Here is a 12,019-nt window from a genome sequence, read left to right on the forward strand (position 1 = left end):
TAGTAAGATTAAAACTACTATATCGACAACTCACGTTGATGGAATGTGCACCCCGTATTATAAAAGGGGTCCTCTCTCTGCCAAAAAGAGGAATAAGTTCCATCGAAAACGTAAGGTAAAGAAAGAAACAACACTTGTGTTCTTCGTTTAAAAACAGAAGAAAATAAGTGCTTCCGCTAATATCAGTCAAGAAGAAAAATAATAGAGAATTCAGGTATTATTCTTCAGTGAATTACTGTAATTTTACTTATGTGAAAATCATGTAGTTTCATATTCTTGAATAATTGATAGAATTTCATGCTAGTTTGTTTATGTTATAGAATTCTATTAAATGCCAACAAGGGAGCAAGGCATAGCATATTAATTTTTTTATTAAAGTTGTTGACCGTACCATTCTATATCCTTTTTATACATACAAAATGAAAAGAATAACATGATTACCCACTTGCTTCTTTATTAATAAAGCTAACAAGAGCGTGAATTAAGGAACAATGGTTAATTACTTGGATGTTTCGCCACCAATATATTGTACTCCCTCAGTTTTAAAAAAGAATGATCTACTTTCCAGTTCATTTAAAAAAGAATGACTTCTTTCCCTTTTTTGTAATAATTTAATTTCAACTTTCCACATGGCATGTTTAGGATCACAAGATTAAAAGGCATTTTGGTACATTTGACACAACTTTAGTTTAAGGCCACAAAATTCCAAAGTCTTATTTATTTTCTTAAACTTTATGTCAAGTTAAAGTAAGTTATTCTTTTTTAAACGGAGGGAGTACATTATTTTACTTTCACTAATTTTGCATGCATATACTAATTAATATCGGTGCTCTGGATTAAAGTTTGAATAGTGGGTTCAATAGTGGGTTAAGTTATAACCCGATAACGCAGAAATTGTTACATAATCATTAAATTATTTTGATTTCTTTTATGATATAGCATTTCCTAATTAATATCGGTGCTCTGGATTAAAGTTTGATTATGATATGGTAACCCTTCTAGGATCGATCTAAATATTAGATTTTTGTTTGTCGATAAAATTTGAATCCAAGTACATATTACAATCTATTTAAGACACTTTAATATCTTATTTACATATCGAAGAAACATTGAAAAATGATTTTACAGTGAAATTGTCTAGTCATCTAAATGCTCTTTTGTCATGCACTTCACTTCACGAAAGAAAAGTAAAAAAGATATCCCCTCACAAACTATTACAACTATAAAATGGTGAAACCATTAGAGAAAAGGTGGTTGGGTGGTTCATTAGAATGAAATACTTTGTAACCACAAAAAGGTGCACATTGGATGGATCACGGAAACAAGGCCATTAAATATGGACACATTATTCCCATTCGGTATTCTCTAACTAACTACACTAGAAGAGAACCATTCATTCAATTTATCCATTACCTTGATATAGTACAAGATACTGTTATAAGAATCTAGATAGATTCTTTTTTTAAGAAAAACTTAAATCGGGTTGATGCCCATTTCATAAACAAAAAACATAATAGAGTTTGGTCAGGACCAAAAGTGACCTGACTCGGATCCACAAATAGAAAATATCTAATACAACATTTTCAGACCACTAGATCAATTTGGAAAGTGCAAACTTTATCATTTGTTGCCTCTTCATCTTCTCCGACATCAAGCCATTTCTATGGTGCTCTGACCATCATCATCTTTCTCTCCATCACCTCAAGTAAGTTTTAAATCTTAATATTACCTTTTTCTCTTTTCTAGCTCGATGGATTGAGCTTCATTTGAAGCAAATACCACCATCATAACTATAGTTGAGTTTCCACTAATCTTTGACTTGAGCTAGTGTATAAGGTTATTCCTAATCATCTTACGAGAATCTTGTTAGAGCTAACATATCTGGTGTTTGATTATTTAAACCCCTCATATCTAAAATCTCACTAGATGTAGGTTTTATACTCAAGGAAATCACTTCTAACACCAGGTATCATCATCTCCTTAAATAATCCACTATTTGATAAGTTTTAGCCCTACTATACTTTTTTCACTTGAGGTTAATCAGTTAATTTCTATCCAGATTTGAAGAAAGATAGAAGTTGCTCTACCTTCTGCAAGTTCCAGGTTCCTTCTTCTCTAAAACTTGTATGAATGTCTGAATATTAACATATTAAATATTCATTCTTGGTTTTTTGTCTGTACACATTTTGTGTAAGCTGATCATTAACTTTCTGATAGCCTATCTGATATTAAATTCTCTATACTTTTATACGAATTACTGATGTTGTTTCTTCAAATCTCTTGCGTGATTTTTCATATATTAGGAGTTCTATTTTTGTCGAGCTTAATAATTACATGTCCTTCCCATGGCACCTATTCTAGGTTTTTATATCGAAAATCACCTGCAAAATCAAAAGCTACGTTAGCAAAAAAAATCAACTAGAGCGTTACCTTCCTGAAGGGAATGTACCGTTCTAACTGATATAGTTTCCATTATAGCTTTAATGGATGTGACCACGATTGCCACACTCCATGGAACCTCCTAAAGTAGATTGAGTATCTGCACCATTGCCCAAAAACCACTTTTTATAATAATATGCTGAATTGAATTAGCTTTGCAGAACTGTAAGAATTCCCTGATGGTTATATCTTCAACTACCAAATCGGTAGTGTCTTTAATACTAGATCTTTTAGCAATAACTAATCACTATGTTAATCTCTGACACAAAAACCAAATGAACTAGGGCCTGGATTGCCCTTGGAAACACCATCAGTGTTACCCTTTAGCCATCTAGTTTTAGGGGAAACCATTTCACTAGTTTAAAATAAGATTGGTTGTTGTAGCATCAAAGCTCATCAATGATATTGTGATATTTTCAACTGTAACCTCCATTTTGAATATTATTTTCATGAACTGTAACACCTCAAATTTTTGATCTCTAAAAAATTTTAGCTATCCAGGGTACGACTTAGGTGATGAGTCGTGAAGACTCCCCATGAGTCATATGGCTCCAATCATTGTCTCACTAGTAAGTTGCCCATGGTTTTTTATCACTCCCCAAAATGATATATAATGACAAACAAGAATCATATACACTTACTTTACCAGCACTAAGTGACATACTCAAGATTATGGGACAATAACGAGCAAGATACCTAATATAAGTTATATACATACACAAGGGAGTTATATTAACAAAATTGTACAATAAAATACTACATGATGTTCATGAAGTATCTAGTCAGTTTAAAATGCTATATTATAAGTGACTAGTTGGCATAGGGACCGTCATGCCCAACTAGAGACCTGTACATATAATAAAAAATGTTAGACATAGGCTAGCTCTAGAGAGAGATGGAGCTCACTAAAATATTAGTTGAAAATGGTAATAAGAATTAATGTGGACATCTTCTATCCTAAGGATCTAAGCATGCATTAGTAATATTTGGTACCCTAGAAGGTAAGTACATGAACAGCAAGCACATGTATAAAAGTTGATAGAATAATAGTTGTACAAGTACAGAAGCTCATATGAGTCAAATATCAAAGTGAAAAACGTATGAGCCAACAAGTAACACATAAATGATATGAACTAGTAACCTATGCACTGACCTTATTAGCATCTTATATACTATTTAGAAAAACGGTCACTACAATATTAGTCCTATAATTTGCCTAGGTGGTGTATTTATCATATAAGTCATACAAATGATCACAAGGTGGCATATAGAAGGCAATCTAAGGCAAGTATAAATCATATGTTGCTCACATACTAATTGCTATGATCCCATATGTATAACTGTAATCATAGTCTGTAACTAGGTAGGACCCACTTAGGGGCTCACTATGAGGGGCTGGCCGCGTTCCATATATGCCATATATTGTCTTGAGTCAGGGAAAACCAATTCATAATGTTCTAGCTGACTCTAATTACAAATGACACCACAAAGGCGGTATGCCTAATGGTTAGGCCCACTATAATGGTCTGGTCTTGACCTTGCGCACAAAATCATATCGAGCGATATGCCAAGCCAAACCTCTATACCTTTTCATCGTTAATGTTTATCAAATAATGCTTTGAAGGCCTATAATATATGAATTATGATAATGATCGTTTAGCTAACATATACAAGTGTAACTATGCTATTACTATTTACTTACACACATACACACATATATATATATTATGTCCTAAGGGTTTTAAGTAGAGAAACTTATGATAATATGGAAGTATCAAGGAAACTCAACATAAAGAGGGAAAGATGGATACTTATAAGCGTGATAGTAGAACGAGGGAATGATATGTAAGGAAATATAAATATTATACTCTCGTATTTCATGAGAATTGTATTAATATTAATAGGAATAAGCACGTGACATAGGATGGTGCCTTAGCGGCTAGGGAAGTTTTATCTTTACATACCTTATTGCTTAACTAGCTACGATAGCGTTCCGATCCTCAAACAATTAAACTCACGAAAGTATAGCTTTTATCTTTCCAACAACCAACTTTTGCTATCCAATAGGCAATTCACTAGCTACAAGGATAACATATGTGCCCATTAGTAACCCATAGGTGCATTCAATAACTTATTTCGATAATCTTTACTTATGCCCGAAATCAATCAAATTCCTTAACAAAAATCTGGAATAATTCTTTAGTTTCCAATTTATAAGTCCAACCATAAGTTTACCCAATTTCGAGGAATTCCTAATAACTCCACTTTCATCAATATTTCACATTTTCCCCATTATTCTCAAGAATCCTAAATAAGCAAACCCCTTTCAAGAGCTTGTACCAAAATTCAAATTAGCTATCCCTAAATGCGTATTAATACTTAAATTCAAGAAAAGGGTAGAAAATTTACCTCTTGGGATCCAATCCCAACTCTAAATTTGAAATTGATTTCTTGATGTGGAAAGAAAAGGACATAAAACAACGAAAATACTAGTAATACCACTTCTTCTCATTCCGCAACTACAAGTAAGAACCCAATCAATTGCTCGCTTTTTGTAATTGTTGCAAGGAGAAAGTGATGAATAAGTAGAGCAAAATACCACCTTTGTTCATTTTTTTGTTTTTTGGCAAGATTTCTAGTGAACTCTACTCTTAAATCTTTCCATTTTTACTTTACTTTTTCAACTAATACTTAAATAAATTTTCTCCCCTTTTTCTTTTTCTTTCCCTTTTTGTCACGTACTAGTACTACTATACGTAACTTTCCCAAACCAAAAATCATTTTTTTGTTTGTTCCCTTATCACTTATTTTAATACATTCTAGGAACTAAAGTGACCCCCACTTGAAAGTACCAAGTTAAAGTTTAAAACTTTTCAATACACTTTTTACCTTACTAGTAGCAACCATATAAATTATATACACTATAGTTATAGGTATTCATTGTAATTCTTCGTAAAATACACTCACCATGTAACTCTTTATAAATTCATGGTCATACTTTCTTAAATATTAAACTTGGATTCCAAAATTTTTCAAGGTAATACAATCTCCCCTACTTAGGATTATTCATCCTCGAATGATGCTGGTGATTGACTTTTTAATCCACAACTATCAAATACACATCCATAAGATCACTTAATCAACTTTGATATCACTTGACCCCATCATAAGATTTTAAAATTTGGCTAGCTCTCTAAATATCTAAAATTTTACTAGAGTTTTCTTTGTAAATAGGCCTATCGGATACTTTTCAGCTAGCCAGAATACGTCCATATATGCTTCACACAACGTCATAACACATATAATACTTAACAGATAATATACGAGACTCCACTCTACCTTAAGCTAAAAAAAGTACACCAGGCTACTCTTAGCCTTAAATTCAATTTAAAGTCATAACAAACCATGTAACTTACCTTACATTCTGCATCCGCCCGTTGTTTCCATGTAGATCTCAAGATTCATAGGCACAAATCATATACCTAAATATATCAATTAAGAATCAGATGTCAACATAAAAAAATATTATAGAAACTAATGATCATATAAAGGGACAAGTTGTTTATAAACCTTTCTATGATTTTTGGAATAAATATGGGTATTTATCTTTCATATCCATTTCTGCTTCCCAAGTGGCTTCTTTTATATTTTGGTTCCTCCAAAGTACCTTTACCGAAGATATATCTTTAGTTCTCAAATTTCTGACTTGCTGATCCAAAATAGCTACGGGGTCTTCCTTAAATCATAGGTCTCCCGCAAGATTTATACCCTCCAAAAAAATAACGTGTGAAGGCTCTCCTAAGCATTTACGTAGCATAGTCACGTGGAAGATAGGACGTACTACCGCTAACTCTAGAGGTAATCCTAGCTTATAGGCTACCTGACCAATTTTGTGAATAACTCTATAGGGCCCAATATATCTAGGACTTAGCTTACCCTTCTTTACGAATCTCATAACGCTTTTCAAATGCGACACCTTCAAGAATACCAAATCACCAATTTGAAACTCTAAATTTCTACGTCATACATCTGCATATGATTTTTCCTACTCTAAGTATCTTTAAAGTCCAGTACACATCCTCTCAATATGTCTTCGAGTGTCTGAATAGTGCATTCATCTTAGCCATCTGTCTGTGGATAAAATGTAGTACTAAGGTTCTCCTGCATACCCAAGATCCTATGAAAAGATTTCCAAAACTGAGCATTAAACGGTGAACCTCTATCTTAAATAATGTACATCGGGGTCCTATGTAGGCAAGCAATCTCTTTTACATATAACTTGACATAATCTTCAGCCGTGTTGGTAGACTTTACCGGAAGGAAATGGGTTGACTTCGTCAATCGATCAACTATTACCCAAATGGAGTCATGTTTTTTAGAATAAGAAGGTAAGCCTACAATTAAATCCATATTAATGGCATCCCATTTCCATACCGGAATACTAAAGGTTTGAGCTAGGTCACCATGATTCTGATGTTCTGCTTTTATTTTCTGACAATTAGAGCATTGTGCCACATATTCTGCTATATCTTTCTTCATCTCGTTCCACCAGTAGATCTTTTTAATATCATGATACATTTTTGTAGAGATAGGATGGATTGAATAATGGGAATAATATGCCTTATCCATAATCTGTTGTCGTAACCCATCTATATCTGTTATATATAATCTACCTCGATACCTCAAAGTACCATCATCCGCTAGCTCAAATATTGAGACTCGATATTGTTAAATCCCCTTTTTGTATTGGGATAATAAGGGGTTATAATACTTCATCTACTTAATTGATGCCATGAGCTATGAACCGGCTAAATTGAGTACAACAACACCACTATCTTCGAAATCCACAAGTCAAACTTTAAGATTGGATAATTTGTGAATATCTCTAGATACTTTATACTGAAAAAGTGACAAATATGCTAGACTACCCATTGATAGTTGACTAAGAGCATCAACTACAATGTTACCTTTGCCTGGATAATAGAGAATATTGACATCATAGTATTTCAAAAACTCTATCCACTGCCTCAGTCTTAGATTTAACTCATTTTATCTTGAATAGATATTGAAGACTCTTATGATCTATAACGATATCAACATGCACTCTATATAAGTAATAGTGTCATATTTTAAGCGTGAGTACCACTGCTACAAGCTCTAAGTTATGAGAGGGATAACTTTGTTCATGTTTCTTCAACTGCCAATAAACATATACTATAACTCTTCCATACTGCATTAGGACATAACCCAAACCAACGCTCAAAGTATCACAGTACACCACATATCTTCTTGTGCCCTCTAGTAAGTCTAATACTAGTGTTGTAGTCGATCTATGTTTCAATTCCTGGAAACTTCTTTCACGAGCATCTGACCACTGGTACTTAACTACTTTCTTTGTCAATTTAGTAAATAGGGCAGTAATAGAGGAAATCCCTTTACAAATCTCCTATAGTAACCGGCTAGCCCTAAGAAACTACACACCTCAATAGTAGTGGTTAGTTGAGGTCAATTCTTCACAGCTTCTACCTTCTAAAATATACTCTAATGCCTTCTCTAGATATCATGTGACCAAGGAAAGATATAGAGGTAAACAAAAATTCAGACTTAAAGAACTTGACATACAATTGGTGCTCTTTGAGCCTCTGTATACTGACCTCAAATGATCTTCATGCTCAGCTTCATTACGTGAATATATCAAAATTTCAACTATAAATACAATCATGTACATATCAATAAAAATTTTGAAAATTCTATTCATCATGTCCATGAAGGCCGTTGGAGCGCTCGTTAGTCTAAACGACATGACAGGGAACTCATAGTGCCTATTTCTTATCCAAAAGGCTATCTTGGGGATATCTGCTTCATGAATCCTTAACTGATGGTAACAGGACCTCAAATAGATCTTTGAAAAGCATATAGCTCCCTACAATTGATCAAATAAATTATCTATTCGGGGAATAGGGTACTTATTCCTTATTTTCACTTTGTTCAGCTGTCTGTAATCTATACACATCTGTAACATGCCATCTTTCTTGCATGCAAAAAGAGCTGGTCCATCTCAAGGTGACATAATAGGTTGAATTAAGCGTTTATCAAGTAAGTCTTTTAGCTGCTCTTACAGCTCTTTCATTTCTATAGGCATCATTTTATAAGGTGGAATTGATATTAACTGAGTATCGAGATCTAAATAAATATCAGAATCAATCTCTCTAATAGGGGTAGTGTAGGAAGTTCATCGGGAAACATATCTGAGTACTCATTCACCACTAGTATAGATTGGAGAATTGGTGCTTGTTTTTCAGCTTTAACACCTTTTACTTGGACTAAGTGATACAAACACCCCTTCGCAATAAGCTTTTGTGCCTTAAAATAGGAAATAAACCTCACTTTGGCTTCATGGAATCACCCCTCTACTCTAAAATTGGCTCTCTTGGGAAGTGGAAATGGGCTATCTTGGATCAGTAATCAACTGTAGCATAACAGGAGGATATCCAACCTATACCCAAAATAACATATAAATCAACCAATTTAAGTTCAATCATATTAGACAATATAGTACGATCGCATACTGTCACCACACAATCATATTAGTCCCATCTAGCTATCATAGAATCTCCTGCTGGGGTCAATACTGCAAATATTTCATGTAACAACTCCAGCTCTATTCCAAACTTCTTAGTAACAAATGGGGTAACATATGACAAGGAAGATCCTAGGTCTATCAAGGCACATACATTATCTTGAAAGATACCTAAGGTACCTGTGACCACATCTGGAGATACCTCTGCATCTTTTCGACCAGCTAGTGCATATATATAGTTTAATCCAACGCTCAAACTGGGCCCTCTGCCCCTACGAGATCCTCTACCTACTAATGCCTAAGGACTGTGAGAAGAAGAGGAAACTGATGATAATGAGGCTGATGCAGACCCTATAGGCTGTGATCAATCACCTCTACCTTTATCTCTGAGCTGTAGACGATCACATACCAGATGGCCCTCTATACCATACCAATAACACATATTTAAAACACAATGACACTCCTCTCTATATGCTTGGACATACTACCTACATATAGGTCAAGGGGGTAACCCTCGACTGGTGCCCCTTTGACGTCGTAAGTATGGTGCTCTAGAAGTCTGACCCTTCCCATACCTGCACCTCAAACACGGAGCTGGAGCATTATTTATAGAGCGCACAGCTGAGGGTTCTACCTAGGTGTCTCTCTATTAGTGGAAGATCCACTGCTTCCCTAACAATGGCTGCCCATCCTAGCTTTCTTACTATGTTCCCTCTCGCTATCTACTTTATGATTACACTGATCCTTCTCTAAATGCTGAGGATGAACCATGATCCTTTCTATATCCAAATTATTATTCATAGAATTAACTAAAAAGGGTCCTTCAAAAAACCCACAAGGCCATTCACAAAGCGATGAATCCATGATGTTTGTGTGCTAACCACCTCTGGAGAAAATCTGGACAACTGTGTAAACTGCAAATAGTAATCTTTGATGCTAAGATTACCCTAATTTAAAGATATAAATTCATCCACCCTTGCCTCTCTGAGCTCAAATGTCATGAAATAATTTATGAAGGCTTTTGCAAAGTCTGTCCAAACTGCTGAGGGAGCTTCTTGACCTCTTGAGGCAACCCATATATAATACCAATCAACAATAATATTTTTAAGTCAATAGGTGGCCAATAAACTTCATCTATATCTAATACCCGCATCACTTTACAAATTCTATAAGTCTCATCAATGAATTATTGAGGGTCCTCTACAAGCTTAGGACCTGTGAATTCTGGTAGATTCATACGAAGGAAATATTTTATCTTAGATTTAGCTATCCCTCCCTAAGTAGCAATAGGTACATCTATATTTTGTCTCTGGGCCTGAGCAGCCATCAATTGTGTAAGCAATTGTATCACTCCTTTGAGTTCCTAGGCAGAGGTATTTAGTGGAGGAATAGGACTACTGTTGGTACCAATGGAGGTGCTGAAATCCCTGTAGGTCCTTCCATCCTGAGAATTTGAGAACCTAAAAGTATAGAACACATCAAACTTTCTTGAGTCCTATTCAGATCCACCAGTATGGGAGATTTCCTTGTAGTAGTTGCCTCTTGAGTGGTGCTAATAGTGGCTTACTGGGCTGCTTTATTCTTTTCTGTGATAGACATTATCTGTATCATAAATAAGTAGAATAGGAGATAGAAGTAACTTTCTATGACTTAGCTCTGATCCACGATTTAAATTACAAATGAAGGTGAAATTCCTAAATATCCATGTAGTCCCTTAATTATAAATGTGGCACACAATGCATTGATAAGTAAGATCCTACTAAACACATCTTCATAGACTCCTTGAGACACCTGAACCTAGGCTCTGATACTATGTTTTCCACTTCCCAAAATGATAATGATGGATTAAGAACCGTATACACTTACTTTACCTGGACTAGGTGACTACGCAAGATTATGGGACAATAACGAGCAAGATACCTAAGATAAGTTATATACATACACAATTATATCAACAAAACTGTACAATACAATACTACATGATGTCCATGAAGCCCTTAGTCAATTTAACACGCTATATTGCAAGTTACTAGTCAGTATAGGGCCCATCATGCCCAACTAGAGACCTTTACTTATAATAAAAATTACTAAACATACATAGGCTCCCAAGAGATATGGAGTTCACTAAAATATTAACTAAAAATGGCAATAGGGCCTAACGTTGATGTCTACTATCTTGAGGATCTGAGCCTACATTAATAAAATATGGTACCCCGAGGATCCTACACTTACTTTACTTTTCAACTAATATTTAACTAAATTATCTCCCTATTTTTCTTTTCTTTCCCTTTTTGTTATGTATTAGTACTACTATATGTAACTTTGCAAAACCAAAAATCTTTTTTTTATTTGTTCCCTTATCACTTATTTTAATACATTCAAGGAACTAAATTGACCCCCCACTTGAAAGTAGCAAGTTAAAGTTTAAAACTTTTCAATCCTCTTTTTTCCTTACTAGTAGGAACCATATAAATTATATAAACTATACTTATATGTATGCACTATAACACTTTATAAAATACGCTCACCATGTAACTCTTTATAAATTCAGGGTCATACTTGCTTAACTATTAAAGTTGGATTCCAAAATTTTTTGAGCTATTACATTTCTGCTGAGCTCATGACTTGGACCTCACGAGTTGTACGGTAAGGTCATGAGTCATAGGTTTGGACTTGTGACCAAACTAGTGAGATGGCCCAAGGTAGTTTTCTTGGTAACAACTAAAACACTACGAGTCATAGGGTCCACTCATGAGTCATAGAATGTGACTCGTGACCATACCAGTAAGGATGCCTTGAGTCACTTCCCAGACTACGAGTCCAAGCAAAGACTCGTACCCAGTCGTCATGTGTCGTGACATGACCCATAATGATTGATGACCATTTTTCTAGTGTTTTATTTATGGGCACTTTGGTTATTTCTCTCTTTTCCTAATTGTAACCCACGACCTAAAATACCCTAAGGGACCCTATAACTTCCCATTTATCAATCTTAAAATA

The 12,019-nt window shown here is 34.6% G+C and overlaps 1 long non-coding RNA gene across 1 annotated transcript; it reads left to right on the forward strand.

The window, feature by feature from the left end:
• Positions 1-1,361: 1,361 nt before the first annotated feature.
• Positions 1,362-11,097, forward strand: LOC107842624. The gene is made up of 3 exons (XR_007051085.1): positions 1,362-1,705; positions 1,927-1,966; positions 2,060-11,097. It is a non-coding gene; the product is annotated as an uncharacterized LOC107842624 (long non-coding RNA).
• Positions 11,098-12,019: the final 922 nt, after the last annotated feature.

Source organism: Capsicum annuum, unplaced genomic scaffold (genome assembly GCF_002878395.1).
Source record: "Capsicum annuum cultivar UCD-10X-F1 unplaced genomic scaffold, UCD10Xv1.1 ctg71798, whole genome shotgun sequence".
Lineage (NCBI taxonomy): Eukaryota > Viridiplantae > Streptophyta > Magnoliopsida > Solanales > Solanaceae > Capsicum > Capsicum annuum.